The sequence below is a fragment of the Phasianus colchicus genome, chromosome 13, assembly GCF_987193195.1.
Source record: "Phasianus colchicus chromosome 13, bPhaCol1.hap1.1, whole genome shotgun sequence".
NCBI classification, from domain to species: domain Eukaryota; kingdom Metazoa; phylum Chordata; class Aves; order Galliformes; family Phasianidae; genus Phasianus; species Phasianus colchicus.
The window spans coordinates 5,450,504-5,478,146 of record NC_143448.1 but is presented as its reverse complement, the minus strand read 5'-3'; the positions used below and the strand labels follow the sequence as shown (position 1 = coordinate 5,478,146).

The 27,643-nt window shown below is 38.0% G+C and overlaps 2 long non-coding RNA genes and 1 other non-coding gene across 4 annotated transcripts in view; all 3 read right to left on the bottom strand.

Moving 5' to 3' along the window:
• The window catches only part of LOC149916125 (uncharacterized), a 128,164-nt gene that overhangs the window by 46,101 nt on the left and 54,420 nt on the right, over positions 1–27,643 (bottom strand). The window lies entirely within an intron of this gene.
• On the bottom strand, positions 7,262–7,366 carry LOC116244065 (U6 spliceosomal RNA). Its single transcript, XR_004170103.1, has one exon. It is a non-coding gene; the product is annotated as a U6 spliceosomal RNA (small nuclear RNA).
• On the bottom strand, positions 24,623–26,777 carry LOC149916126 (uncharacterized). Its single transcript, XR_016470739.1, has 3 exons — positions 26,758–26,777; positions 25,970–26,100; positions 24,623–24,787 (listed from the first exon to the last, which is right to left on the bottom strand). It is a non-coding gene; the product is annotated as an uncharacterized LOC149916126 (long non-coding RNA).

Genomic DNA, 27,643 nt, shown 5'->3' with positions numbered 1-27,643 from the left:
TTTCATTATTCAGAATTTGTATTTTCCCTTTTGGGCTCTTTGACTGCTCTGTTCCTCTGAGCTTAGGTTACTTTTTCAGTGCAGCAAAACGTTGGGATATAATGGTTAAATAATGTGAAATTGCACTGACGCCAGTGAAATAAAAGTGAGTTTTACAAAATCAAGTTCCTTCCCTGAACATAATAACAGTAAATTTCTAGTGTCCTGTAGTGCAATATCCATTAGATTTATTATGTTGCAATTCCCAATCCCACTAGTTCTGCCTGAGGGTGAGTATATTACATTTCATCACAGTTTCATTTTCTCCTACAGATGAGAAATGGGAATGCTATTGCAGTTATGTAGCATGCATGTGTTAAATCTGATCTCTAATAAAATCAAACACATCACAACTCACAGCACTTTAGCACAGCATCGGCAAAATGAAACACCATCTGTCATCATGTAGAGACTGCCTTATTGTAACACAAAATCAAACTGCTCGGTGTGAACATTGTTATTTAATAAATGGGTGAATGGAAACTGATAATTATGGTCTTATTTATTTTAAATGACTGGTTAAAGCTGCATTATAACTTATCAATTAGATGTATGGACATAACGCTAACACCAAGAGCAGGCATCCATGCACCAGGTCAGAATTGTAAGTGCATTTAGTTAAAGAGTGAGATAAATGTGATACATCCACTTACAAAGACTGCCAAAATGCAGGCTAAGGATAGGAACAATGAAGCAAAAAATCCATTGTCCGTACTAATGTGACAATTGTAGTTTCTGATAGAAAAACAGCTGCAGGCTGTGTTGTTAAAGGATAGCTGCCTGTAGCAAGCTGGAAGGTTTGAAGATGAAATGAACATCAAGCTATGGCACTAATGGACTGCAATGCTAAAGGTTAGTCATCCTCCTAATATGAGCTGGATTTCTAGAAGCTGATAGTTCAGCCTTTTTAATTAATATCAGACTAAAAAAAATAATGTGATATTTTCACTGTTAGTAAATTAACAGTGAAATTAAAGAAAAATGCTTTCATTAGCTAAACTGTTCCTTTCAATTGGCATCAACAGATAAAACAAGATTTCATGTTTATAATCAGAAGAATCTGGATCTGACAATTTCAATGCCAATTTCTAATAGCCTACGTTATAACAAATTGCTGTTATAATAAAAATTTGAATCATTTACTCTCAAAAAACATTCTCCATGCCCAGAATATGAAGTTTTCAAACTTCCATTTCTGGAATTTTTGGAATGATAATATGTTCTGAGGAAATCTAAATAGTTCCATATAGCCCTCATATCATATTTAAAGGTCCCATGAGCCTGGTAGGATGTCAACAGAAGCATCTAATACAGGAGTACTCTCATGGTGTGATGTCTCAGGGAACAAACAGAATTCCAGTGAAGACTCATAGCTTTATCAGTGCAAAGGCTTTCTCCATCCCAATGATATCGTATCTTGTCTTGACCAACCATGAGAGGTCCAGGAAAACTGATCCATATATTTGTGTTTATTAATAGTCTGCTGATTAAGAACTCATAATTACAGAAAAACTTAAATATATTAAAAATTGCATTATTTGCCTATTCCATTTCAGATTGTGTTGCTTTAAGAGTTTTGTTTTGTTTTTCTGTGGCTTTTTTTTTTTTTAAACAAACACTTATAAACTGTGCTTTCCTTAAAAGCCAATGTATCCTGTTCTGAATGTGCTATTTATGGAGCTTGTATGTAAAGATGGGTATAATCGTTAACAAAAATCCATGACTTCTAGAGTAAATATTGTATGCATAGTTAGATTGTCTTCTATTTATTAGACTGCAGATGCCATTTAAAAAAATGGACAGCCCACTGTATATAGTCTTAAAAAGAATTCTCAGCATTTAAGACTGCAAGAATCAAGGCAGTTATTTCTTTGGCTATCCTTGTTCTCAGACCTTGAAGCACCTACATATTTCATACAGAAATACCTACCAGGCAAGACTCCAATAAAACTTAGGCACCAAGTGGTAAAATAAAAACAGTAAGTGTCCTTTATCCCATGAATTCTCAAGGCACTGTACGATACAGTCATTTACCTACCACTGAAATGCAGCCACTTGCAGTGAGAAACACAGCAGCTGTTTAACAGCCCACATTAACACTACACAGCAGTCTAGGACAGGCAGCAAGGAAGAATACCCTATTGAGAGGAAAGTGGAAAGAGAAATTACAAAACCTAGCTATAATTACCAAGGTTGGATTTGGGCCAGGAAACAGTCACTATAGTATCTTGAATAACCACAATAAGTCTGTGGCTTGGTTTTATAGCTCAGCCAGGAGATGGCATCTCAATCACTGCAGAGCTCTCTGCCACCACACTGGGATGCTGCTTTTAGTGAAGAGCAAAAGGGAAATCAGGGATGGAGCATCAGCTTTACGCATAGTTGTCATGGTTCTTGCTGGCTAAAATTAGATCTTGAACATTAATTTAATGTGGAGATTTTCTGTTGATTATATCAGATTAGGAAATTATACAATCATATATGAAGCTTCTGAGAATACAGAAATATTGTGCATGCAGGGAACACTGATATTCTTTGGGTATGTGCTTCATTTATTAAAGCACTTATACAAGGAAGCCCTCAGAGAAGTAACATCTTTCCACTGATACTCTGGAGGGTTGGCTGCCATAAAATTACATATGCTCATGTTTTTAATGAGATTTAAAATATCAGACATTATATATTATTTTCTACATTGAAGATGTTCACCATTATTTGCCTTATTTTGTACCTAATTTTGCATTTCTGACACGTAATCTCTTTTCATACCAAACATTCTATAAAGAATTCCCTGAGAAATTTCGCAGAGATTACATTTTGGATTTTTTCTTCAGCCCCCCCAAAAAAGCTCATAGCATTTTCCTTTGCTGGCATGTTTGCTGCAGGCATTCATTCATTGAGCGTTTGTTTCTATCAACTCAAACAATTTACCTTGGCCTGTAAATAGTTGCAGTAACTATTGAAGTAGATATTGAGTGACTGCTGTCTGTTCTCATGTCATACATAATTTGAATCCTTCCAGCTTTTCTCTATTTTTTTTTCCCTTCAGATTTTTTTTTTTTTACCTGGCTTTATTTCTCTGAACATTATGGAAATAGTGATTAAAGAGAATTTTTATAGGGGTAAAATACTCAGCTCCTCTTACTTTAAATGCTAAATAAAGGGCCAGTAATTACACAAAATAAATTTAAGAACTATTTAGTTTTAACTGCTCATCTTAGGAAAGTAAATCATTATGTAAATACACAGAGCCAGCTTTTTACATTGCCTTTCTTCATTTACATAATAAGAGATGCTAATCAAAGGTCAAAAAATGGCAGCAAATATTTCTGTTGAAAGTAGAGACAGATAAGGCAAATTATGATGGCAGTTTTAGCTCAGGAACTGTTTTGATCTGCAAAGAGTTTCCAATAATTTTCAAAACTGTGTATTTAAATTAAAACATTGAGATAGTAGGCTGTGCTTTTCACCAGTTTCCTGCACTAGCATTGCATTTCTGCAATGTACAGCTATTTCAGTAATTTAACTTTAAACACAATTTGAGAACTATGAAAAGGATAACAAATCAGTCTGAATATTTGTACAACTTGTTCTACAAGTACAAATCTAGGAGTTGTTCAAATCACTGTAATATAATCTTATTCATATGTGAAATCTTACTCCTCTAAGGAGTGAAAGGAGCTAAATGAGTGCTCCTTTTACTTTCTCTTCCTCCCTTTTTGGCCCTATCGACAGTTCTAACCAATCCAGTCGGCTGTCACAACAGTTTTCTCAGTTTGGAACTGCACCAGCTACACAACTACCAGTTATCCTCCAGTATGTCCCACTGATGGTCGAGCTCACAGGTTAAAAGATTACTCTGATGCACATTATCATCTCTGGAGTGATGAAAGGGCCATGGTTTTTCAGGATATAATAGGGTAGAATGGTAGCATATAGGATGTACCACACATATAGGATGTACCACACTCTTCTCAGGAGAATTGAGGTGTTTAACCATAAGTGCAGTCAAACATTAAATCACAGATTTATTAAAAGTATGCTTTTATATTTTACAAAGAGGAACACATATCTGTGCTCAGAATAAAAACTGTTTTGGAAACAGGGGAAAAGAGTAAGGATTGGAAAGTTCAGACCATGCCAAATTTCCATCCGGTGGGTATATTCTACAATACAGTCCAACATCACATTTTCTTCTGGACACCGAGGATCAGAAATCACCATGGAATAGCTCCTTAGTCTGACTCTTGGCTCTTCTCTTCTAAGTACTGGCTGCTATTCACTGAATCAAGGCAGGTGATTCTTGCCAAACCTATTTATCTGGCATCCCTCACTGGCTCTGCTGTGCCTGTCTCCTTTTACTTGCCTCCTAATTAAATAGCCCACTTCAATTTTGCACCTTTTCCCCCCCTTTTTGCTTGAGTAACCATAACTACAGCCTATTCCCCAGCTCTGATTTCTTGGTGACAATCGTAGTGACAAGTATAAAATGGCAGAGAAAAGCTTCTGACATTTCTGACTTCCATTCTGCCCCTACTGATCATCCATCTCACAAACACATGTAAAAAAAAATATGCAAATCTGAACTTTACAGCTGCATTTATACCTGGCCTGGGATGTATTCAAATGCTTGCCCTGCCTTTTATTTTACAGCAGGTAAGGGCACTGCTTATAGTACCTATGTGGCACTATTGTCAAGGTAATAAAATCTCCTGTTAGAAACACCTCACAGGTCATTTGCTTTCTTAATTTCTGGGTACGTGACAGTATTTATCATTTACAGTGAGAAGGAAAAAACCTTTGAAGACTTTTATACTAGCACCTGCTCCCTCTATGACACTGAAAAAAAAACTGATATGAGGATAGAAATAAGTACATGAAGTGGCTTTTGATTCTCATTCCTGTTTTGTTCTGAGAAACAGAAGCTTAATAACATTTCATACAAAAAGCTAGCATCAATTTTACATAGCCTCAGATATATAGTCATATTATGCTTTTGCAAATGAAAATATAAGTCCTTGATCAGAAAAGTTCATGGCTATTCCACTAGAGACTGTCAAGAACTAAGTTCAGTCTGTGTGGAGTCCCTACAAACATTTGTAGGTGTTGGAGCTCATGTTCAATTCTTAGCATACAATGTTTATTAGCAGTGAAGATTCTATGAAATCAACAGATAAAGAATTGTTATATCTGATTATTTCTTCTGAATTCTCAAAAATATACCTCTCCACACTATAATAAAGCATAAAATTTTTTACCTTGTATGTAATAAATAGAAAAGTAGTCACTGTGGATCATGAGTGAAAGAACAACCCAACAGTAAGAACCACAACTACACAAGCTTAGCCATTCTAATGGTACTTAAACATCTTGCTTGAGGCTTCCTTTCCTGTTATGATTATTTCTGCCAAAATATTCAAGTGTTCTTAATGCACACTAAAAACATTGCATAACACCCTCCTCTTAAGCCTATGACTATCTGTTTTCCTCTTCATTTCTAAAATCTTTAAAATGTTTGCTACTACAGTGGATGAGTTTGTTGAGCAGTTTATGCTGCATCAAAGTGATTCCTTCTCTGGTTTGCTTCAGATGAAAGAAATGACTTTTTTCTATACCAAAATACAGTGCTTTAGTGCCTGCTTTCATAGGGTAAACCATGAGCAACAGCTCTACAGGTTTGAGAGTACTAGAGCATTACTGAAACTTAAAACAGTAACCTTACATTTATAAAGCTCTCCTTATTTGTAGATTCTTATTTAGAACTTCTCAGCAGTAGTAGGAGAATTCAAATTCCATAACCATTCATAGAAGCACCAACCAACAGTATATCATATATATACAAATATATATACATATATATATACAAATATATTAACAGAAATCATGTTTATTTGCACATTCCAGTTTCTTTTTAATTTCTACTTTCGTTATTAAAATTAAATTTAAATGACAGTATCAACTGCTGTCATTGCTTTCCACTCTTCTAGTGTTTTCTAAGTGTGCTCTCAGTAACACTGGCATTTCCTCCGTCACTTATTTCACCTACCTTCTCCAACAACAAGAAATACAAACATCATGCTCCTGACACTCTCTAGCATATGGAAATACCTAATTTTTAAAAACTGGAAACCGATGCAGGAAGATTTTAGCTAAGATCATCCTGAAAAATCTATAACATCAGAAATTAAACCCAATATGCAGAGAACATAGCTATGGGGACCATATGGAAAGAAGACAAACAGATAATGCCTTAGACACAGAACTGTCCTAAATGCAGTAGAATATTTACTGTTTGACCTACAGTTCACACACTCCACTGTCATATATAAATCACATTTTTGCAATACCAAGAGATTTCACTTGCAATTGCAGCAAAACCTCATCATAATAAACCGATCAACGGAACACTTCTACCTCACAAAAAATTGGGGAAAAGACAAGAAAACATTCCTCGTCTATACTTCATATTCAAAAACTTCCAACAATTTTAGTTGTAATTTTTATGTGATACACATAGAAAAATGGATACATTCAAGCTGTAGAACACAAAGTCAATATCTTTCCCACATACAACAAAATAAGCCATGTCTTCTGTTGCCTGCATGCACTTTTGCACACTGATTTACAGTTAAACTACCACCACAGAAAACTGAAATAATAACTCCTCAAGCACAGCTCACATATTTCCAACCACTTTCTTGAAAGGTGGCTATTAATTCCCCTCAGAGAATATTTGATGGAAAGCAAACGGGTTATTTTTATGAGTTGATAAACTCATGACTTTAAACTCTGTTTTCTCAATTACCAGTACTGTACATGTACTGTACATTTAATTTGGTTCTTTGTTTGGAACTGAGTTGAAGAATAGCAACCACATATGCGTGATATTTAATCACAACTACCTTCTCATGGGAGTTTATTACTCAGCAAAATGATTCATTTAATTGTATATTAAGAAGTTGATTATTCCCACAAGTAATACCTTTTCAGTTCATGTGTTAAGCTTCAGTCTGTCCCTGTTGAAGAGAATCATAAGATGAATCATAGAATGGCTTGGGTTAGAAAATGACCACAATGATCATTTAGTTTCAACCCCCCTGCTCTGTGCAGGGTCACCAACCACCAGCCTGGCCTTGAATGCCTCTAGGGATGGAGCATCCACAGCCTGCTTGGGCAACCTGTGAACAGTGCCTCACCACCCTCTGTGTGAAAAACTTCCTCAAAAAACATGGAATGCTTCATGAATTTGCATGCCATTCTTGTGCAGGGGCCATGCTAATCTTCTCTCTATTGTTCCAGTTTTAGTATATGCACTGCCAAAGCGAGCCCTTCATCCCACTGGCCTCAATCCAGCTATCCAGCTTGTCCAGATCCCTCTGTAGGGCCTTCCTAATCCCAGGCAGATCATCATTTTCTCCTAACTTGCTGTCATCTGCAAACTTACTGAGGGTGCACTCAATCCCATCGTCCAGGTCATCAACAAAAATATAAGATATTGAACAGGACAGGCCCCAACACCAACCCCTGGGAAACATGACTCATGACCAGTGTTGCCAGCTGACATTAAATCCATTCACCATCACTCTCTGGGCCTGCACATATAGCCAGTTCTTTACACAGCAAATAGTGTATCTGTCCAAGGCATGGGCTGCCAGCTTTTCTAGGAGAATAATGGGGGAGACAGTGTCAAAGGCTTTGCTGAAGTCTAGGTAGACTACATCAACAGCCTTTCCCTCATCCACCAGGATGATCACTTGATCACAGAAGGAGATCAGATTGGTCAAGAAAGACCTTCCTGTAATTGTCTACAATTTGAACTGTTTCATAATCAGATAATTGAAATCTACTGGAGCTCTGACAAATGAAAACAGTGAGGCTCTGCTGAGTCAGTGAAGCCTCTATACCAGCAACATGGCTCTCAGTGAAGAAAAAATTACCAAGAGAATTTTGTACCTTTACAACTCTCTTGAGCTGGACACTCAATACTCGGAGGACGCAGAGCTCAACACCTCTGAGAGCCCCTTTTAATGCTATACTCCATCCTGATAGCAGCTAGCATCAGGCTCAGCATACTGAGAGAGCCAAGGTCAGCAAGCTGCCAGCAAGCTTTTCCCAGAAGTGTGCAGCCTTACTTCATCGTTACCCGTTATCAAGACAACCCTGAAATTAGTTGAGCTGATGGCAGCACCCTGCACATGCATTCAAGGCTACAGCAACATGTTTCAACTGACACCAGCTAACCCAAGTGCACAGGAAGTCCTGGAAAAGTTGATGGGCTTCAGCCCATGCTGAAACCTGAAGCTATATCTGCACCAAAAATACCTATACATATCATAAAACTAATTTTCATATAAGCTTGGATTTTTTTCATGGCTATCTGGAAAGGCAATCACACAAGGCAAAACTAATATGCTACAATGTCAAAACCATTCTAATGAGTTTGATGAGATCATATCATGAATCTCTCATTTAAATCTTCATAATTCAAGACCATTACTGTAAGACAATAAGCATATTGAGTATCTTTCATTCACAATAAAACCTGAATTGGACTACGAAACTTTCAGTAGGTAAAATGTTACCTTCTCTACGACAAGAGTGGTTGATTGCTCAAAGCTCCAGTGTTTGAAGAATGAGGAAAAAAAAGAACTAAAGTTAAATTTTTCCAATAGATGACGATAGAAATCTCCAAAAGAAAGGGTGAAGCTTTATTAACTGTTACCTTGAGAAATTTTCATCCAACTACAGATGGGACTTTTAATTCCAGATAAATGTTCCATTTCATTTAATAGTCTTAGAAATAAAGAAGGAAATGTAGGCAAAGACATTTCTGAGGCCAGCTTTCCCAGGGGCCTTTAAAATTTGAATATGGGGAGGCATGGAGGGAGGAGAGAGAAAAGGAGAACATTTTGGTATAGCTACAAGAAAATTAGGAAGGAAAACAGTATTGCCTCTCTCCTAGTATTAAACTGTGCTATGCAATCCAGAAGGGTTTTGTCTTTCAAAGATGTTAAGCAACTTGAGGTGATGCCATTATTCCCCTCAATACAATTTGAAGGTGGTTTCTGAAGGTACAATGCATTTGATGTTCTGATTTCAAGATGAGAGAGATTATTCTTTTATTCTCAAAGTGAAGAATGACAGCCCCAGAAAAACTGAGACAAGCGAAGAAACAGGGGATTTCCTCCTTCTGGACACTTAAGTCTACCTAGTAACCTTTCCCAGTCTTTGTTAGAACTCAACTATAGACTAGAATATTATATACAATAGAAAGAAAATGGAATTTAAATGTCAACAAAAGACAAAATGCAATTTACATGAGATAGGTTATAAATTTGTAAAAACAAATTATTTGTTCAGAAGCTTTGCTGCGAACCAGGGAGCACAAAGGGCAAGAATCTCTGCAAACCCTGAGTGCAATTCCCATCAGCTGGGATCTCCTCCTGGTCTTTCATCATTCACTATGCTTGTCTAGGAAGTAACGCAGCAGGAAGATGTGCTGTGTTCCTAGGCAGTATGCCACCTAAGATGTTCATAGCTGTCATAGAGAGCCATCATCTTCTCTTTGACACAGGTCCCAGGTTGCCCATTCACCTTAAAGCTGGTTGTAACAAAGAAACGTTTTTACTCTACCTTGTCCCCCTTTTCAACTAAAGCTCCACAGATTTGACATTTCTTTGCCTTACTATCTATTGGTAATTTAGATACTTTTATGTGTATTAAAATGTACAAGCAAAATAGTAACCCCAAAATCATGAAATCAAAATGGTGCTTAAGCTAAATTGTAAGCCTTAGCCAACAAGCAAACTTCGTACCTTCAAGCAGCAAAATGGAAGTTGAAGACCACCTGAAAATCTAAATTTTAATTGAGGAGAGACTGCAGAAGGAATTTAGGTTGCATGGATTTTAGAAAGGTCACTAAGTCTCTCCTCCTCCTCCATTCCCTTTCTGCCCTTCTTTCAGTCTTTTATTTCCCTCTGCACCACACAACTGAAAAGAGCATTTGGTCCAAAGTCATTAAGTATGGTATTGGGGTGAGCCACATATGTGGATAGGGAACTGGCTTAAATGTCACAGACAGAAGCTGTTTATGAGACAGAGCAGTTTGGGACAGAAGGATTAGTAGAATGCCACAAGAATCAGTATTAGGACCATTTTTGTTCATTTTATATATCACTGACCTAAGACATGAAATATGTATGAAGGTGAAGAAATTTGCTGATGAAACAAAACCAGAGAATAGAGCCAGTAAAGACAAAAACAGAATGGCAATAAAATTCTGAATGACAAATAGACAGGGATCACAAGCTGATACTGTTAGTGGCTTCACTGGCATCTGCAATTCATTGTAAAGAAGGATAAGGTTATGAGATTACAAAAAAAATAATAAAAGGTAGTGCTCTCTCAATAGCCATATGCCACAACACATTTAACAGGAGTTGAATTCAGTCTTGGTACTGCAGAGAACTTTATAACCATCTGCACAAGGATTAACAGTATTTAAATTAATAAGGCAAGAGATTCTAGGATAGATACAGTAAACAAAAGTAGTACTTGGAATAAATCATTATAATACTACATTAGGGACTTGAAGCCACATTTGGAATGCAGCCATGGTCCTTGTCCCTTTAGTATAAGAAGAATATTATGAAAGTGAAGGTAATAAAAGGGCAATCTGAACATTGCAGAAACTAAAAATTTATTTCATTCTCCAAAGGAGTGAGCAGCTTGTTATGCTTCAAGAAAGAGATCCTTGGAGATGGAAACCTTTTGGAAATATACAAAATACTGACAGGAATATAAAAGAAAGAATACATCTAGATTGGAATAATCATAGTGAGTTGAAGGGAATTGGGAAAGTTTTTGCCACAATAAACGTATTTAAAGATTACATAAAGTGGAGAAAGAGAACTTGCAAGCATGGTGATGACCAGCATTATCTGAACACCTATTTTGAGAAATGGTGTAGATCTCTGGAGGTCATAGAGCCTTCCTACTCTATCAAAAGGAATTGCACACCTTACCATGTGGCAGATGATGGTGAATACTAGCTCCCCGGAGGAAAAAGTTATAAAATTGACTGATCAGAATCTCTAACTTATCTAATCCTACTGCCCTAACCCATATTAACAACACCAATGCTGCACTAACATAACCCCATTAATGAGTTACATAAATGTTATTCCACAAGGACCACTCAAAATGCCAGCCCACCACTGTTCCCTCAGCCTGTTAGCTTCCTTTCCAGAACATCCTCAGTTCCTCTCACCCAGGCCTAATCTGACTCTTCCTGAAATCAGTAGAAAGATTGTTATCATATTGTAAACAGGCTGACCAGGAAACCAACTGCTCATGAACAGATGCAACAGATGCATGACAATGTAAGGTGATCAGATTCACGGTACACTGAATGGCTTTTGTTGCAACGCTGTTAATTTTTTAAAATCTGTTATTTTCCTAGCCAGAGTGGTCTTTTCACACCAGAACTAATAAGAACTAGCTTAATACCATTAGACTGCTAAAAATTTTCATTATGTTTAATTTCGGAATCTGACAAGAGAATTTTAAATCCATTTCCACCAAAATTAAAACCACATTGCAGAGCTAATCCTAGAAGGGTCCACTGTAATATAATTTCAGTCCTTCTGAAGTGACAGACTGAAATCTCAACAACAACAACAACAAAACTGCAGTGAAATGATTTTAAATACCACACTTGCTACCAAACAGATCGAGTCAATTGGCAGAATTGTTCAGTTGAACTCATGTTCAGTTGATTTGATAGACACCTGCAAAATACAGGCATTGCTTTCTTGTCATCTGTACTAATTATCCAAACATGAATGGCTCCCATTAGCTCTAACAGTTTCAAAGGAGTTCAACAGCAATGCCTCAGGTTGTAGGGAGAGAGGAAAGGAAAAAAAACAAAAGCAGAAGCGTAACTGTGTTTGTGCCACGATTATCAGTGTACACTGAAACACACATAGAAACTTTTTACAATTATGAAGGCTGCTCTGAAAGTAATATCTCTAATTTTGTTACATTAGCCCACGACGCCAGAGGTGGATAGATACTGGTGGTATGGCAGTAGAGGTTGAACCCTCCCACTACTATTCCATTACCTTTTATTACAGTGTGACAGATGGAAGCACAGTCTGACATAACAGCGTCTGACACTGAAGTGTGGATGAAGTGAAGCAAAGAAGTGCCACTGAATTCCTCCACGTTGATTCACATCCATCACACCCACTTGCTGAATGTTTATGGAGACCAGACAGCAGATTTTAGCACAGTAAGGCGTCAGGTGGTACATTTCAGCAAAGATGTTATCATAGCAGTTGTGAAACAATGGTCACCTCCACTAGTGCAGATTTTCACAAATGTAGTATGCAGGCTCTTATTCCTTGCTGGCAAAAGTGTGTAATTAATTGTGGTGGCTATGCAGCTGAGAATTTGATCCATCAAATAGCATTACTGTGCTCTTTGCATCCACTGTAGTTTCCATGGTAACAAAAGAGCAATTACTTTCAGAGCAACCTACATAGTTGACTGATCATAGTTGCCACTGGGAAACTGAACAAGTTTTCAGACTACCTGTGTTTGACACCTGCTCAGAGCAATTCCTACTGGAACAGGATTGTCACAGTTTAAATCATTACCACAAAAAAACTCTCAAATAATGCTCTTATTATATATGATTATCTGGAAATAGTTGTATGCAAAAAGCCAACAGCAATGTTATGTAATGCCTCTTCACCAGAGGAAGGTCATGCTTGACCAATCTGGTGGCCTTTTATGATGGAGTGATGGCATCAGTGGACAAGGGAACCGATGTCATTTACCTGGACTTGAGCAAGGCCTTTGACATGGTCCACCACCACATCCTTATCTCCAAACTGGAGGGATGTGGATTTGATGGGTGGACCACTCAGTGAATAAGAAACTGGTTGAAAGGCTGCAGACAGAGGGTGGTCATCAATGGCTCCATGTCCAGGTGGAGGCTGGTAACGAGCAGCGTCCCCCAGGGGTCTGTCTTGGGACCGGTGCTCTTTAACATCTTTATCAATGACATCGATGATGGAATCGAGTGCACCCTCAGCAAGTTTGCTGACGACACCAAGCTGAGTGGTGTGGTTGACACAGTTGAAGGACGGGATGCCATTCAGAGGGACCTCGAGAGGCTAGAAAGGTGGGCCCGGGTGAACCTGATGAGGTTCAACACGGCAAAGTGCAGAGTTTTGCACTTGGGCCGGAGGAATCCCAGGCATCCCTACAGACTGGAAGGAGCGGTCCTTGAGAGCAGCCCTGTGGAGAAGGACCTGGGGGTCTTAATAGATGAAAAACTTAACATGAGCCAGCAATGTGCCCTTGCAGCTTGGAAGGCAAATGCTATCCTGCACTCCATCAAAAGAGGGGTGGCCAGCAGGGACAGGGAGGTGATTGTTCCCCTCTACTCTGCTCTTGTGAGGCCCCATCTGGAGTACTGCGTCCAAGTGTGAAGCCCCCAGTACAAAAAAGACAGGGAGCTGTTGGAGAGGGGCCAGAGGAGGGCCACAAAGATGATCAGGGGACTGGAGCACTTCCCCTATGAAGACAGGCTGAGGGAGCTGGGCTTGTTCAGCCTGGAGAAAAGAAGGCTGAGGGGTGACCTCACTGCAGCATTTCTGTTCCTAAAGGGAGCCTACAGAGGGGAGGGGAATCAACTCTTTGAAAGGGTAGATAACTGCAGGACGAGGGGAAATGGTTTTAAGTTGAGGGATGGGAGATTGAGGTTGGACATCAGGGGGAAATTCTTTACAGAGAGAGTGGTGAGGTGCTGGAACAGCTGCCCAGGGAGGTTATGGATGCCCCATCCGGAGGTGTTCGAGGCCAGACTGGATGGGGCCCTGGGCAGCCTGGTCTAGCATTAAATGAAGAGGTTGGTGGCCCTGCAAGTAGTGGGGGGTTGGAGATTCATGATCTTTGAGGTCCCTTCCAACCCTGGCCAGTCTGTGATTCTAAGCTGAACTTTCCAAATATTACTCACTTTAGAAGATGCTTGTTTGAGAGGATACAATTAACTTCTTGGTACTCAGAAGAAACAAACATTTTGCTACCATTTATTCTTATATTGCAGTTTTTCTAATAAACAGAAGCATGTGATAAAATATTAATTTCTACATTGTAATTATTTTCACATATGGCAATACTATTTCAGGGTTCTAGTCAGTGGAACAGATGAGATCTTTCTTCCAAAGAATGTATTCCCTGTGCATTCATGGTAGTCAGGATGACTGTTACTTAAGTACACATGCACCTAAACCAGCAATTGAAATAATGCCTGCTTAGAGGCCAGAGTGATTGCATTCTCTGTACAGATGTAAGTAACTTCACAAGGTGTAAAGCACTGGAGATTCAGCATTTTAGTGGATTTGTCTACGCATAAGCATAAGAATGTTGCCTACTGTATTCTGCAGAGAGAAAGTATCACTATTCGTTGCAAATAATTTTATACAGATGTTTGCTTACAGGCAAGTAAGCCTAAGAGACTAGAAAAAAAGAGTGATACAGATCAGACTTGTCAAAATCTAATTATTGCAGTTTTTGATCAGAAAGATAATAACCAATGACTTTATGCAAGCTGTCCTGAAATTCATCATGAGACACTAAATAAAGGATTAAAGGAATGTTTCAAAAAATACAGTGCATGCCCTCAAAACCTTCAGTTTTGACAAAGATATTTTTTTTAAGTACTTTCCATCTTCCTTACTTATAATTTCTATAAAATAGCAAAAAAAAAAAAAAAAACCACCCTTCTAACTCTCCTGGAACAGATCCTGAATTGGATAAGCCTTTTCCCTGGCCCCTAGCCTCTACACATCATTGCATATTTTAAATGCCAATACATCACTGATATCAAAGTATTCATTATAACCTTCCTTACATTACAAATGAATCATAACTTCACACATGTCTAAAAAAAGATAAAAAAAAGCTGCCGTTAGCTGCTCTTATTTTTCTTAAGTATTAATAAGCTTTCAATAACCCACATACCTTTTTCTGGTTCTACAAAACATATCAGAAAAGGTGTAGAAAGTGGAACAGAAATTCGTGTTATATCTAGGATACACTATTAAAGAATCTACCAACTGAATATTGATTTGCCTTACAAATACAGTCCACAATGCTATAAAACTAATAAGATTACTCCCCCCAAAAAGACAATATCGACAACATCAGCTGAAAGTGGCTCCAGAGAAAATCAAATGACATTTCAGAGGTGAGAAAACAGAAAAGAACACAAACATGTTTGTTTTCTATGTTGTACCATTTCCAAAGATGATCCTGATGTCAGAGTTGACTAGTCAACTAGCTATTAGCAAACTGAAAGCAATTTTAGCTATTTTCAGTGTCTGATAAACTAGTGACTCACTATGCCAGTTTGAGAGTAATCATAGAAAATCCTGAGTTGGAAGTGATGAATTTCAGTGGTTTCAGAATGAATCCTACAGTACATTATAGATGTCATAACAATCCCACTCTCTCCAGAAGTTAGTAGTCATGGAATATATCACACAGTTTGACAAGCAAATCTCTCAACAAGATCAACGTTTATTTCCTATGACCTACAAAGCAACTCTTATCACAACAAATGGAGCAAGCCCAGCACATCTCAACATAAAGACAGATTGAGACAAATCTATCTACATTACAAAACCTCAGAGGACTATCAAAGTAAGCTAAAGATATATGTGCTCTCTCAACGCAAGATTTTAAAATCCATCTTAACTCAAACTCATACGTTCGCTGCTAAGCAAGAAAAAAGCCTCTGATGTGCCAGGAGCTAATTAGGAAACATAAGATCCAAGGTCTTACATTCCATGTATTGTACTAAATAGCATTCTAATAGCAAGATACGGTCAACTGTAATTTTTGCCAGAAGTAACCAAGGAAACCACTTAGCTGAGCGCATACACAGGGGGAGATAGAAAAGGAAATGGACTCGCATCCAAATTCAGAAAAAACTTGGAGAGCTAGCTGCAGCAACCCTCCAAAAGATGCAGCTGTTTGGAGAAAGCTTATACATATTTATTGAAACTTTTTTGGTCTAAAAATCACAGAGAAGACAGAGCAGATTCTCATACAGTACTGAAAATAGAATGGCAGCTACGGATCATGAGACAGTGGTGTTGCAGTAATTCACACTGTCAACATTCATGTTGTAGTAACTCTTGTATCTTTGATAAGTCTTGTTTACAAGGATTGAAAGTCTGGACAACGCTTAGTCAAGTACTCTGAAATAGTTGGCAATCATATCTAATGCTACTGTGCAGAAGCAGATTTTTGAGAGGTTGCAAGCATCCACTCATGCAACAACCCAGAGAATGCCCAGAACCAGCTCACTGGGTCATGCCAGGTGGCACGGCGACCCATTGGGTGGCATGATCTCCTTTGGCAGGAGGCTCCAGTTACCACTATACAAGATTTCTGCCTCAGATGGATGTGATCTTGAGAGCAGCCTCAAAAAGGTTTTAAATATAGAATTGCTAAACTGAGGCTGGTCAGAAAGACTTTAACCAGTGGCAATTACAGGAGGCCGTTTGCAGCAGTGCATTGCAAGCTTTTTTGGAACTGTGGGACATTCTTAACCTAGTGAATTAAAGCTGTAGATGCCTACTAAAAGTAATCTTGAAAACTGTCCAGAAACTTTGCTGTTGCAGAGCATATGCATCATCACAATATGAACAAAATTCTTTAAAATCAAGACACGCAAAATCCCCTTTTTGCCTATGAATTTTGTCTATGTTTTACAGAGCATTAAATGGTGCTATTTCATTTGCAAGATATAAATTACTAGTTTTATTTCAGAGAATTGCAGGTAGTGCCTATATCCATCCATGCTCCAGTACCACTACTGGCAACTGAGAATATTCTGATTATTTTCCATAGGAATTTCAGTACATCTAGATAAAGGAATCACTTAAAACGCAAACATGCATTCAGTTCTTCCTAAAACCAGTGAGCATTTGGCATTTATCTGCCTTTAAAAGAATCAAGGTCATCTTGATTATCAGGCATCTTTGTTCATTAAAATATAAGAGTACAATACATGGCTTAGGACAGAACCAGCACACAGCACTGAAAGAAAATCTTAGTGTTGACTACAGTGCTTTTGGGGCATTTTTTCTCCTTAAATTACCATTGTCATTTTACCGTTCATTCACTCTAGAAAATTATTTAAAACATACTGATTTCATTCATTTTTAAGTGTATAAATAATCAACTAGAGGCAGAATATTGACTCTGGCACTCTTTAAATGTTATTGGGCCTTTGTGGTAATGAGCCATTGTTTGATTGGCTGTACCATAATTAGGTTTTGGTTGGTTGTGAGATTTTTTTTTACTTAAAAAATAAAACAAGATTAGAGTACTGCAGCTGTATTGGAATAGAAAGGGGAAAGAGGAATGTCTCCATACAAATTCACAAGCAGAGGGAACACTTTTCTACAACTTAAAACCCAGCTGCACAGCTAATTTGCCAAAACATTGGAGGTTTTTCCTCCTAAAAAAATAAATAAATAACACTTCATTTTACAGCCATATGTGAACACATCCCAACTTCTGCTTGATAGCCTGGAATGGGATGCTACCTTCTCTCTGCATTTATCTATTTAGAAGAAGTAGAAAAAAAGTCAAGTCACAACAAAGATAGAGTGGAAATCAGTGTGGTTCTGTGTAATTCAAGAGACAGGGCCACAGACAGGAAGAGAGAGTGATGCAGCAGAAGAAAAATGAAGATGGTTGCAAATATATTTCCAGAGGGTAAGGGGAAAGACATTGAGATTGCTCATTTTTTGGCTTAATGAATAAATCATTTTTGTTTCCTCCCCCCTTATGCACCTGCTGCTTTGAAAAGCCCCTTCCACAACCAACAACTGAACAGCAAATGCCGCACAATGACTCGAATGTTGCTGGAGCTATGCCAGCAAAAATTACCACTCTTCAACCAAGATAAACATCATATTACTTCATTACCCTTTTAAAGCATATGCAAATTAAATCCATTATTCTTTTTTCTTACAGAAATGAAGTTCCTTTGGCTGGAATTCAGCAGCTCCTTTTGTCATCGTTGACCATGAATGGATGAACTTCATGTAGATGATGCCCATTTCCCATCTTTGAATCAAACATTAATACCATTTGACAGTAATAAATAACATTTATCACAATGGGGATCTACTAATGATTTTCCCACTAAGCTGGCTCATCAGAACCTATCAGCTGACAACTGCATAAATGAGATTAGCATAACAGCTGCCTATGACAAATGTATCTAAATCATTTTAATGCCAGCTAGCTCTTTGATCTCCCTATCACGTTGTTGCCAAAACTAAATCCATTTCTTCAAGATACATGTTGTTTATTACAGATACATGTGTATATTCCACACCATTATGTACTCCAGAGATTTTAGTAATTAAAAGAATTAAAAATACTGATTGGATACTGCCACTATAATGTAAACTTGCAACTCTGCACTTCAGAACAGCATTCCACTGCCTTCTTAATCCCCTCCTCTTTCTCCAGATTGCAGAATTCAGTGTTTAATAGCTGCGTGTTTCCCTGACACAAAATACATGTTTTAATGTAAACACATGTATTAACTACTCTTTCTGAGTATTCCTTACAGCAGCACCATTTTCACACAATTCAATCTAATTCCAGTAATACAGGAGTTGGCTCCAGGCACGTATTGAAGCAACGAGTCATTGTGCATGTTTGTATGAAGGCAAGAGTGACAAAGAAAATCTCACTGGTAGTGCAGCGTGTTCATGTTGTGACTGTTATTAAAGGGTTGCCTATGAGATTGTCATACAAACTCATGACAAAAGACTTCAGACAAACCAATGACAATAGCTCTTGTTGCACTTCCATAACAACACTTCTAAAAGCATCTCACCTTCCAAATACTGCTCAGCAGAAAGCCAGTGGGCTCCTCATTATCTCAACTCAGATAATCAGAGTTCTTTGGGGCCCTGAAGATACAGATGGCTTCCCTGATGTCAAATGCACACAAGAAAAGATGTGCCTTGGTACTATAGGGAATCCATCAGATTCACAGCCTTAAGATTAACACATATTGTGTAAGTCATGAAATATATAACACAGTATAGGATTGGAAAATAAATTAAAAAACCACCGAGAAAACATAAAAAATAAATTTTTCCCCAATATGTTTTTTGAAGTATTTAATTATCTTTTTCAAAAATATTTTCCTTTATAACTATTTCACATAAGATTAAAAAATGTCTATTTGTATCTGTTGGCACATGTACTTTTCTAAAAAAAATTATTCTTACTCTCCATTTTTGAACCATTTGATAGCCACCGATCAGCTAAAACATGCAGGAGAATCTCAAATGTCTGCATTAAGCTTTTAGTGGCTTCCCACGTGAAGTAACTTCAGGCATGCCTACATTTGAGAGCCCCTCACTTAAGGCTCAGCCCTGTGTGCACTTTCCTGGACTGTACATCTTCACATATGCAACACATTTGTTTTGGAGTTCACAGAAATTTTTGGTTTTCCCCCATCTGCATTTTTAGGCAACTTCTTCTCAGAAGTAATCAAAGCTATTAATAAATAAACCATCTTAATGGCTACCCTGTGAATAAAAAGAATGCCAACTAGGTATCTGTGCTGAGCTCAAATACGTAGGCATTTACACAACTAAGACAAAGTAAATTCTGCAACGAGTCTTTTTGATTCAACTGAAAACCAAACTAGAAATATTGAATGGCACCAGAGTGCAGTTTTTTTTTTTTTATAGAAGCAGCACCAGTTCACAGAGGAAAAGGTTTCTTTTAGAAACGTTAATTTTGAAAAGTTTGAAGTATTTTGCATAAGCATAGAAAACTCGTAAGTATGAGAACTGTTAACAGTATTCTAGTTACAGAGCTCTGTAGTAAATATCTTGTTTTAATGCTGTTAAATTCACAAGCACTTTGTTCTTTCTTGCATTTCAATTAAAATTCATGGGATGTTTTCTCCACATATTTTTCACGTCTGTCTGCATTTTCCATATCAGACAAATTTCTGGCCATTTATTTTTCATGTAAAATGAACAGAATGCACGGTCTTTTGTCCAAGCCTTTTGTTTTCTGAAGCAGGCCATTTTTCATGGATGAAACTGAGGTACACACTTGCAGTTTTGACAGCATTTCTTATCATTCCCTCCAGTTAGCATTGTCACCTTTCATTATTTAATTTTGAAGCACAAGGAAGGCTGATTTATATCCATGAAGTATAATTACAGGCAGATGGAGGGCTCAGAAAGTAGAAACACTGAATTAGGGCTGTGGTAAGTGCCTGTAAGCTTCATGTGAGAAGTCCTCTCTGTGCCACCAGCTAAAAACAAAAACCCCAGCAATTTAAACTAAATGAATCCACGCTGTTGTAGGTGCTGAGTTAATGAAAGTGAATACAAAACTAATAAAGTGCATTGGTTGTGGTTGCAACGTAATTTAAGATGCTTTCAAGTACAAATGATGAAATGTGTTTGTATTAATCAAAATAATCTACGAATGTGCCCATGGTCAAAAAGGCTTTTTTCTTGCTTCAAACCTCCACTTCTCTTGAAATCATTTTGACACGAGTCCACTCTGCGTTTTGAAGAGAGAAGCGCTTTCTGCAGTTCTTTCATATGATAATGTACAGTATATTTTCAGCTGCCTTTTTTAAAGTTTAAACAAATGAAAGGCTTATTAAGAAGATATCATAATTACATGCAGTTATTTTACTAGCTCTTATCTGAAGCAAAAGCAAGCAATTAATTTAGAACATAAATTCATTCAGGACACTTACTGAACTTGAGGGATAGAACAGCAGGAAAAAATATTGCTTTCCTGTAGAAAGAGAGCAAGCTGATTCTAGCAAGTTTAGTACCACCTCCAGAAGAGCTCTTACACTTGAAAAATTAACTAGAAATTCAGAAAGCTTTAAGACTCTTTTAGCAAACTTTAAGACTCTTTTAGCAAATAGCTACAAACACACACAAAAAAAAAACCTCAGTAGTCAAAAATGGAGGACAGCTACTCTGACAAACAATAAAAAAGCTACTATATTAATAGATAATGCAAAACAACAGGCCTATGGGGCCAGTGGTTCAGTTCTTGCCAGCAGAAACTGAGTCACAGAAATACAGAATCATAAGGGTTGAAAGTGACTTATGAAGGTCATCTAGTCCAACCTCACTGCTAAAGCAGGTTCCCTACAGTAGGTTGCAAGTGCCCAGATGGATTCTGAATATCTCTAGAGAAAGAGGCTCCACAACTTCTCTGGACAGCCTGACCCAGTGCTCTGTCATCCTCAAAGTAAAGTTGGTTCTTATTTCCAGTTTGTGCCCATTGTCCTGGCACTGGGCACCATCAAAAAAAACAACAGCCCAGCCCCATCCATTTGACTCCTGTCCATTAGATATTAATAAGCATTGATCAGATCTCCCCCTTTGTCTTTTTTCGTCCAGGCTAAACAGCCCCAAATCCCTTAAGCCTTTTTTCTTAAGGGAGACACTCCAGGCCCCTAATCATCTCTGCAGCCCTATTCTGGGCTCTCTCCAGCAGTTTCCTGCATTCCTTGAACTGAGGAGCCCAGCAGTGGCCCCAATGCTCACTCCAGAGATGGCCTCACCAGAGGAAGAATAGAATCACCTCCCCCTACCTGCCTGCCATGTTTTTGTTTTTGTTTTTGTTTTTTAATTATGCCTCAGGATACTCCTGGCCTTCTTGAACCATGAGGATACAGATGGCTCACTGTCCACAAGGAGACAACTAGCTCCTTCTCTTCAGACCCCCTTTCCAGTAGGTAGCCTGCTGCTTCCTTGAAATACCATTTTACTTTCAAATTATGGATCAATGAAAAAGTAATCACTAATAAAAGTGAAATTTGTTCTTCATTCTAAATGCAAACTCCAAATGGAAAATACAGTGACTGCTATTAGTGCTTATTCTATTTCCTCTGCTTTAAGCATTCAATTCTCTCAAGTGCTGATCACTGCATTCCCCTATCCCTAAGCAAGGAAAATATTTTACACATGTTTAACATTAAGGATGAGTAGTTGTACAGGAGACCATGAAGCCCTTCATGAGCTTTAAGATTAAGCATCTGCTTAAAAGCGTTAGCATACGACTAAGAGCTGCCACTTCAGCTGACACAGTGGTGACATGCACCAGGACAGGAGCCCCAACCACAGTGATTGCTCCTGCATATCAGAAAGCTCTGTCCATAGGGAATTCTTCTAAACAGGCATCTGTCCAGGTTTGAGATCACAGAGACTTGGTGAAGGTGCTGCCCTCACAGGGGAAGGAGCTAGGGAAGGCAGAAGGGAGCAGGAGGAACAGGCAATGACCAGGTTCTTCAGACACTGCTTCACTGCCTAGTTCTAACCAATGCTAGGGCACATTTCTGTTAAAGGAACAACTTGGAGACTCAGGAGGACAGAACAGGAGCAAAGTCCAAATTCTTCAGCAATTGCTACATTACACACCCCAGAATGAATGGAATCTTTTGCTGGAGTTCCTCTGAGAGCATCAGGTTCAGTACATCAGGAGCTCAAAGTGTTCAGTTTTTAAAATCCCAGTAATCTGGAGATCATAGATAATGGGTTACCTCCTATCTTAGTCTTAATTATTATATTCCTGACTGATGAATCAAAGTCAACTGAAGACACTAAGAAACATGCATACAGAATCATTCACTCCTCTTTTTGTTCAGAGAATAAACAAGAAAAAAAGCGGAAGAACAATGAAAACAGTCCAAGATTTTTCCACTTTTAATCAGAATATTGCATAGAAGCTTGTTACATATTTCAGACATAAAATGCAAATCCTCTTTCTCTCAAATGAAGGACAGAATTTGTGCTGGAATTATTTAATGTTTTCCAAGCTACCAGTGAAACAACTGCTTTTTCTAGCAGGAACATTTGGCAAGCATAAAAGCAGAGTAATACTTCATCTGCCTGTAGCTGTCTTCACTTGCAAATCTCAGTAGTACTAATTCATTTTGGAGAAACACTAATGATATTTTTTCCCCTCTTGTCATCGATTGGGCTTGGAATATTTCTTTTAATGAATGTGACATAATTCATGCACAGTCACTACTGAACCTAGCAAATTCTTAATTAGTGACAATTTTGCACCTGCTGTTATGGGTAGATGCAGTTCTCTTTAATTTAAACTTGATACCTTGATTATTCACTGGAAACTGCAGGAGACACCGATTATCTTACATGCTTCCTTAAAAGAGCATAGCAGTTCCAGCAGGATAAATACAGAAAAGTCATTTTCAAGAATTTTCCAGCAATCAAAACCCCAACCCTAGAAGGTACACATTGTGCCACTGCATTCGTGAACACCACCCCTGGGTGATAATGGTACTTCAGATGCCAAAAAGTAAACACGATGGTGAGTTTGACCATATTTTTAAGCTAAACTACTAAGTGAAGTACAAAACACGTAATTCTTCCAACAAGAGATAATCCTGCTGGAACATGCATCTGTCTCCAGTATCAAAGCCTACTCCAGAGCTACCCCAGGCATGAAACACAGTTATCATGCAGTAGCTTAGAAAGGACATTGTGATTGGAAGAAGGAACACGGAGTTGAGCAGCTGAGTATATGCATACTCATAACTGCACAGTTTTCTTCCTTCCATATTCTACACTCAGAATATTAAGTATGTAGGTAGCCCTGAAAGTAATGCCTCCTATTACAGTCACCACCTTAACAATACATTTTTTTCTTTGTAATTAAAATTAATACTAGATCTCAGTTACCCATCACCTCCCCGTAATAGGAGGAGCAATGACCAACCTGGCTCTACTAGGATTCTTCTTCCATCTCAACAAGGAAATCATACATGTATGTTGTAATGGTTTCAGCTGCGTTATTTTGCCTCTTCCCCTCTTCGCAGGGATATAAACATACCCGTCAAAAATGGTAAAAAACTCCACAAGAGAAGTGCATGTAAAACAGAGGAGAGCCAAAAATACAGGAACAAGTAGGTATTTAAATCTGATTATTTTCCTGACTCAGTCTGTCTACTCACTAAGCTGTTAATTACTCTCTAGATAACTGCGATTACAATTAAACTGAATTCATGATTGAAATAATCATAGAAAATACTTGCACTTCATAATTATTCAGATACAAAGAAAATTAGACAATAAAGAGTTATATATCCAAGGATTCCTTTTAATACTAAGGAAATCTATTCAGGTAGATACAGAACTAACTGCACGCATAAGCATTCCATGATCTTTCTTACAAGTTATCAATTCTGTGATCTCTAAGTTGGGAAGATAACGTATTTCTTGAACAGTTTGTAGTGTCTGAGGCAAAAAGGGACATTAATTAGGGCTGGTAAGACAGTACTGGAAACTGAATGCAGGCCATTGTAATCCTGTACTACATTAACAAGAATTCCATCTCTCATATGACAGTACAGTCAAATAACAACAAACTTATTTGCCTTGAACAACTGAGTTTGTCTTGCAAGTAATAAATAAAACCTTCAAGTGCCACCAAGATACAGTGTACACTAGAGAACAGCAGAGTTTATTTACACTGAGTGTATTTGTGTAAAGGGGCACCCGTCCTGTGTTGGTCTCACAGCTAGAGTAATGTTGGGTTGGACATGCCAGACTAGGACCCTGTCAGCTGCTCCTGACAGCTCACATTCTTCAGCAGCCTTTGCATCAACCATATCCTCCTGCTGATAGGAAAGCAAAGCCACAGCATGAGATTTCCTCTTGAGTGTATTCAAAGATCAAGCTAGGTCAAGAATCTTAGATTAGCAATCCCTACATACACACTTCTGTCTGTGAAGATAGTGGTTTCATCTACAGAAAAGTCATTTCTTTGACAAGAAAACACAGGTATTACAATCAGTTTTCAGATAGTCACGATGTGTTATAATAACTGTGCTTGAAGATTTTTACAAGTTTCTTCAGAACAGTATTTTGGATCCTAATATATAGCAGAACACTATGAAAAAGGAACTATGCACACTTAACATCAGTTTAAAAACTGTTCTTGACAGCAGGTTGTGCCCACATGCTGGCTCAGCAGTAGGAATTCAAGCATCACATGGAAAATAAGTTTGCATTCTTGAGTATTCAGTTTCAGTGGGTGACTATGATGAACACAGTGAATACAGAAGAAAACACTGAAAAAAACAGGGCACTTGCTCTTCAAGCTTCTCATAAATCTACTTAAAATTGTTTTCTGCTGACTCAAGGATTTCTGATGTGGATTAGAATTCAGTTTTAGTATACACCAAAAAAGCAACGAGTGTCAAGATGCCAGGATTTCATCTCACTATTTCTGATCTAGGCCATAAAAGGTCAGAAAGGATTAAGACATTCCTTAAGACATGCAGAAAAGACCGTCTTGGCTGCTGCAAAGCAGCCATGAATGTGTCCTTGCAAGAAATGTTTCTATCCATTTTCAACCATATAAACATGTGTCAATCGTTCAAACCTATGTGAGAAAAACAAGCTGCTTCTCCCCTTCATCTGTTGTTTAGAAAGTTGCTGCTTTGTCTTTAGAGCTCTGCTGATGCTGCTTTCAGCGAACCAGCACTCCATTGTTATAGCCTCTCTTTTCATTTGCCTCAGGGGACTGAAAGGATGGTGCAGATGGTAAACAAACATGCTTTATAGTTTTCGAGCTTAGACTGAGAAATTCAGACTAGTTTTTCATTTCTGGAGTGCAACTAAGCAAGGAGATTACTCAAATTTATAATCATGTGGTTCTCTGCTCTGTGCAGCTCATCCATACTTGCAGTGTCTAGCAGATTTTTCTGAGTCTCAGAAGGTTGACTGGCAAGTTTTAAAACATTTTGTACCTAAAATTCATCAGGCTATTATATATGGTGCATGATATATACATATACCTGAATGAGCATGCACTAGTCCAGTTCGTAACTTGAACAAAAGGCAAAACAGACATATGCTTCCTTCATTGCACCCTGTAGCTGGATCTCCATCTGCTGATTCCTGACAAGATGCTATTCTCAGTCTAGATCTTCAAAAGCAATGAAAGACAACTTGTTTCAACTCTGCTAAGAATAGTTATCCACATATCTGACCAACATAGATCTAAACAGTAGCACGTAATTAGAACAGATTTTAGTGAAGTATGTTTTACAGAAAGATATTGCAATGAAACATGAAAGCTCTGAAATTGTTAAAACAATTGTGTAAGTTACTTCTGAAACACGTTACATACTTGATATTTGCTATGTGGTGCAGTAAGAACCACCAAACTCAGAGTCTACAGTGATGGAGCTAAATATGACAGCTGCATCCACCAAGTCAGAAGTATTAACTACACTAGCTACATACAGTTCGTCAGGCTGCAAGTCAAAAGTTAACTCTCAAGAATGAGTCTATTTCTGGCAGACGTCGCCACATAAGCAAAGATTAGGAACCATACACAAAAGTGAGGAAACTTGAAAGATCCAATTTCTGCTTGGAGACTAAGCAGCAAAACTGCAAGACTTAGATGGTGAATTTATACCATACTTAAAAGAAAGAATCTGGACTTCTTTTCACATTATTCTGAATAATAAACACTAAACCTGTCAAATAGCTCACACTGCAACTTTAAATATTAATTTCATATCTCATGTTGTTGAAGTAGATTGACCCACTGAGAGATCTGTACTAGATCTGCTACTACCATGAAAGCTTTCAGTTCCACCCACCTCATCTGCCTTTCTCACAAGTCTGTCATTGTGATGCAAGGAAAACAACATGGTATTTCACATCATCATAAAATACATCTTAGAGCAACAAATTTCTAAGATTTTAGCTAACTTTTTGGATTTGGAAGCACAGAGTAAGAATGAGATCCATTATTGAGAAACACTCAAATGTAATACAGGGCAGGTTAACAACCCTAGATTTTCTATTTTAGAATGGGAAGAGGACACAGCCATAGTCATAATCCAACCCACAAAAATAAGGGGCATTTACTGAAAAGAATTAAAAAGAGTATTTTAGCCATAATATTCATACATACTCATACAGTGAAATAGGTGGGTCTGGAGTTCAGACCCCCAGGAGCCTACATACCACAGCTGAAGGTAATTTCTCAAGCATCTCTAGTCTGCAACAGATTGTGTCCTATTTTTCATTTTACAAAGTTTCTCCAGAAGCCACTGGAGACTGTGATTTTGTACACAGTTGCTCACCATCCAAAGTTGATCACATCACTCAATTTACACAGCTTTTTGCTTATAAAGACTTTCTTATCGAATAGCCAGGTATTTGAGGAGTGTTTTCAGATTTCTAAGTGTCCAGAACAAACTCCTTTTATTCAGTCTAGGCACTGGAGTACTCTTATGTGAAAAAAAATGGTAAGGTTTTCGCTGAACTATTGTTAGCTTTCATCTTATATTTATCAGCATGTCTTCAATTTCATCTCTAAATTACAGAGCTAGGACTTTCTGATAGATACAATTGCTGCTGCTCAGTTTACTGCCTCCCATCAGTCCTTGATTGCTTCATGACTTTTATTCATCACAGCTTCAATTTATTCCTTGCACAGAGTGACCAGAACTCAG